Genomic DNA, 5,619 nt, shown 5'->3' with positions numbered 1-5,619 from the left:
CGTTACAGTTACAAATTCTCAGTCTCATTTGTCATGCTAGTTATCAAAATATTTTAAGATAAGCTGTAGAAAACAAGGTCTAAGAAAGAAAAACACATTTTTTTTTTTTTTTTTTTCTCTTTTCTATTTTTTCTTTCTATTTTTGTCTTCTCTTTTAGGTAATGTACTCTCCTCCACCCATGTCCCCTTCCCTCCTTCCCGAGTCAAGCACGTGTGTTGAAATTTTTATCAATCAGTTGTCTGTATGTGGTTCACTTGTAGCATGGCTGATGTTGTGTGTCAGAAAAGTGGTGAGGATTCAGGAATTTCTATGTTAATTCTGTGTGGATTGACTTCAGAAACCAAACAAATGCCAAAAACAAAACAAGGAAATGTAAAAAAAAAAAAAAAAAAAAAATATTAACTTATGTGAAAGACATTTGAAGTGTTTTGAAACATGGCAGCATCTGTGGAGTATGGGTGTGTAATGACCTTGTGGTTCAATGCAACTTTGACAGATATCTTTTTTTTTTCTTTCCTCTCTTTCTCTCTCCACTTTTCTCTATTTCCATTAAAAGAAAAAAAACGGAAGTGTGAGTGTATGATTGATAGTCGCACGGTAAACTTGCACAGATACTTTTTTATTATTATTATTATTTCCTAAATTGTTTTATCACTTCCCTTACAAAGAAAATTAGTGATAAGAAATATGCAGCTGAATCTCCAACAAGTTGCAGTTATGAGAAGAAGTCTCGGTGTGTAGCTTCAAATTATTGGTATTTTACTCTGCTGTCACTCAAACACCTTCTCATCCTTTTTTTTTTTTTTTTTTTTTTTTTTTTTTTTTTTTTTTCTTCTTTTTTTGTACTGTAATAAAGAATCCCCATAAGCTTGAAAGGACTTCTTTGTTTTCTGTTTTAACTTCATGAATATGGTTACTATAATTTTTGAACGTTTTATTATGTTCTCTCTTCATTCAGAAAGTATCTTTTAAGTTCTCACTTAAGTTTTGTATATTTACCACATGATGATATGTGATATGTGTATTTTTTTCTTACCTTTTTTTGGGATTTTGTGTTCCATGGAAATAAAAGCAAAGATATTGATAATTTGTAGAGCAAAAGAAGAGAGATGTAAAAAGCTTTCTTTACCTGTGTCAGTTACAAAAGAAACTTACTGCGATATGTTTTGTGTTTCATTAAACGCACTTGAATATCATCAACTCGTTGGTAAACTTTGGCCTCCAATGTGCTTGATGTGAGATATGACTACAGTGTGAAAACCCTCTGTAACAAAGCTCAGGTCATCAAGTTGTCTCCTCCTGGTCCTTGCACTTGCTTTGTTAAGTTAGGGTTTTGTCAAACAATTATGGACGTGCAAAAAAAAAAAAAAAAAGAAAAAAAAGAAAAAAATAAGAAAAAAAGGAAGAGAGAGAAAGAGTTTCTGAGAGGCTTCCAATGTCTCGTAACAAAGTGAATGAGTCGAAAAGGAAAGTGTAAAGGGAAAAGCACACATCCTTTCTGCTCTTATGGTAAATGCAGACTTCCTCCTCCCTCTCCCTCCCTTCCTTTTTCTTTCTTTTGTCATAACTGTCCATGTCTCTTGTGTAGAGGAACCGATGATAATCAGACTGCTGAAGTGGACAAAGAAGACCACCAAAAAAGGGCCTTTAACTTCAGTTCCAAAGGTCTATCCATTGGCGTGTCTCAAGTTCCTCACCTGAGGAAGAATCTGTATTGCCCATTGTGGGGAACAAGGAGACACGACTGTCTGCCCTGCACACACGATGGAGGTAGAGAGAGCCTCCTCACTTGGCCGAATGTATGCAGGTTGTCCTCGAAACAAAAATGTTGCTTGCTCGGCGTGTTACATACCTCGAGGTGTGTTGCAGGGTGGAGGAGGAAATGAGGGTTCGTTCAAGGAACTCCTCATGGTGGCTTAAAAGTTTATAAATAAGTAAAAGAGAAAAAGTAACTCCTTATTCTCAACTAGTTGTGAGGGCATTTCATGATAGAGGTAACTGTGCTCATGTTGTACAGGTAAAAAATATTTGCAGGATAGATTTTACATTATTTCATTGTGATTGTGAATTTTGAATAATATGAAATTTTCAGTGTTATTGATTGATTGTAGAATTGTGCAAGCTTCTTTTTTTAAAGAATGTTAATGGTTGGTATTTTCTTTTTTTACACACTTAATGCCATTGAGGATTACAAGTAGGCAAAATGTGTTGTAAGATAAAAATGAAATAAAATTACCTAGGTCAAATGTAGATGTTCATGGTGACTACTTAAAATAAAAAACAACCAAAAAATAAAAAAGATTTTTACTTAAGTGATGGCATAGATCTCCAGCATAAGTCATGATTACATTCATGATTTTAAAAAGAAAGACTTTCCATTTTCTGTTTGCATGTGTACGATTTTGGTACTTTCTAGACAGGAACAAAATACTGTGAAATTAAGAAAACAATAAAGAAGTATTCCGTGAAATGGGTATTATTTTTATTATTTATGCAGTTCTTCACTTGAAGATTTTCAGTGTTCGATTATGTTTTCTTTTTCTTTTTATTCTCTATATTTCCAGTGTTCATCATGATTGTTTTTCCAGTCAAGTCAGAGGGAGTTTTGGGGATGTAGTTTTAAAATTACTGATTAATTGTACATAAAAAAAATCTTTCAAAATATGTAGGTCATTTTATTATTCCTTTATTCTGATTGAGAAACAGATATCAAGAAATATAGATTTTTCTATTCTGTCTATTGTCAACATTTATAGAATGAAGTGACAGCCATGTCCGTGCTAAAATATATTGAAACCAAGAAGTGAGAGAGAAATGTAAATACAAAATTCTAAATTTAGATATGAAAACAAGGTATTAAAGTAAAGTTCAAGGCACTGAAAAAAAAGCATGGACGAAAATGTATCAACGTGACCGACAAACGTCAAAGAAATTGTATAATATTGTTGACAAGTATATTATCCTAGCAGCTGTAAAAAGAGCCACCCAATTTGCGCTGCCAGTAAGACTAATACATTTACCCAAGACAAAGGATGCAGAACTAATTTAAATAATGCCACATACAAGTTACAAAAAAAATAATGAAAATGAAATTTGGCATGCCAACAGATTTGCCTCTATTAGCACTCCTGAAAATTTATATTTTGCGGTTTCTGGTATGACAATGAATATCCTTTTTTTATTTCTGTTTATTTCAGTAACAAACAAATATTTAATATTGAGAGTACATGATAATGGAGTATTTGAGTTTTTCGTATACATCTGACAAGTAGATATACATGTACATTCATTCGCACTGTTCTGGACAACTTCAATGCGGTATCCGGCTGTGATCGTGCTGGCTGCGAGATGTCTGTCGATCCCATGGCTCGGGAGCTGATCCCAGCAACGAGAACAGCCTCGTTCTCCGGGACTTTACAAGGTCCCAGAGATAGAAGATTTCTGGCTCCTGGTATCAGCGTTCCAACCCGCATCGCTGGAAATGGTATAGCGATACGGGTACTGTGGCCAAGGAGATCAACCACATTCTCGTCATCACTCGCTGGAGGATCCTCCTGAACTGCAGGGTTTACCGGAGTGCCGGGTTCTGTGGTACTGACCATAAGCTGGTTGTGGATACCCTACAGGTACACTTCCAAACTCCTCGCCCTTCCATTGACCACTAGGGTGTATCACTTCGACAGATTGAGGGGAGGTGAATGTGCCTGGAGGTTCGCCATGGCAGTCTCCGATCGGCTCACAGAACTCGAAAACCTGACAGACTGAGTAGGTCTCTGGGAGTCTAAGCACGAAACACTCGATGGAGCACATGAGTCTATATACGAACGCCCGAGAGCAAGGCAGAATTACATCTCGCTAGAGACATTGGAGGCCACAAAAGCGTGTCGCATGACTCGGCTGAATGGCAATCAGGGCTTGCGCCGTCCCCTGGCATGCAGGGCTCGGACACTGCTGAGGAGAGACAATGAACAGATCATCAGGAATCTTGCTAAGGAGGTTGAAGGCCATTTCTGGGTAAATGACCTTCGTCCTGCCTACCAAACACTGAGAAAACTGAACTTTAAGCCCTCTATCCGCTCAGTGGATGGACAGATCATCTTAGATCATGTTGGGGTTTGTGAACGTTGGGCTGAGTATTGTAAACAGCTGTACCAGGTAGACCTTCCAGCAGTTAGTCTAGACGCAAGTGGTATGACAATACCTGTGCCGGACCCACCCATCAGCGAGGAACCTCCTATCCTAATTGGGGTTAGAGAGGCGATCTCTAAGCTGAAGGGTGGGAAAGCTGCAGGCATGTGTGATATTCCTGCTGAACTACTAAAGGCTGGGGGGTGAACCTACGGCACGGGGCTTACAAATGGTCTTGACTGCCATCTGGCAAAAACGCGATTTGTGCACCGCCTTTTTCTATGAATGGTTCCATTCCCCCTGACCTATTGAGGGGCGTGGTCATCCCTCTCTGGAAGGGGAAAGGGGATCGATGGGACTGTAGCAACTACCGTGGCATCACACTGCTCAGTATACCAGCCAAGGTTTTCTCCCACATCCTTCTGAAACGGGTCCGTGACCTCCTACTAAGACACCAGAGACTGGAGCAATCTGGATTCACTCCTGGGCAGCCCACATTAGACCGTATCCTAGCGCAATTGTGGGATGCCGCCGTGTTTTCGGTCGTAGGCTGCTTACAGCCTACATTGATCTCGAGGCTTTTCACTCGGTGCATCGTGAACCGCTATGGGAGATCCTGAGACTTAGGGGAATCCGACAAGGATTATTGGCTTAATAGCAAGCCTACGAACTGTTACTGAAAGTGCTGCAAAGTGTGGTGCGGGATTGTTGAACCTCTTCCCTGTTAACTCAGGGGTGAGGCAAGGCTGTGTCCTTGCACCAACACTTTTCAACACTTGCATGGATTGGATAATGGGCCTAACTACTAAACAAAGACAGCGTGGTGCAACACTGGGCAATATCAAGGTCACAGACCTCGACTTTGCTGACGATGTTGCTATCCTATTTGAGTCTCTGGAATCACTGGTGACGGCTCTTGATGCATTTAGCAATGAGGCGAAGTCCTTGGGCCTAGTGGTCTCCTGGACTAAGACCAAGATTCAGGGCTTTGGGGGCCAATTAGGGGAATCTGTTCAGTCGATCCATGCTTGTGGTGAGGACGTTGAAGTCACATAGAACTTTGCATATCTTGATAGCGTAGTTCATATCTCCGGGATGTCAGAACAAGAAGTCAGTAGACGGATTGGTCTGGCAGCAGGAGCCATGAACTTGATCAACAAGAGCATTTGGAGATGTCGGTACCTATGCAGAAGGACCAAGCTACGTGTCTTCAAGGCCTTGATATTGCCAGTTTTGCTCTATAGAAGCGAAACCTGGACGCTACACTGTGAGACTGGCATGTTACTTGCATAATACATGACCGCCAACTCTACCTAGCTTGTTTCCCTGTGGATGATCCTGCCCATCAGGTTGTCTACAAGACAATCCTGGGTGGAGGAGGCCCGTGGGACGACCTAAAAGGTAATGACTCGGGCAGCTCGACCAGACGTGTTGCGAGGAGGTAGATATGAGCCGGGGGCCTGCCTGGAGACTTGTCATGAGGGACCCTC

The sequence above is a fragment of the Penaeus chinensis genome, chromosome 22 (assembly GCF_019202785.1).
Source record: "Penaeus chinensis breed Huanghai No. 1 chromosome 22, ASM1920278v2, whole genome shotgun sequence".
NCBI classification, from domain to species: Eukaryota; Metazoa; Arthropoda; class Malacostraca; order Decapoda; family Penaeidae; genus Penaeus; species Penaeus chinensis.
This window is presented reverse-complemented; position numbering follows the sequence as displayed.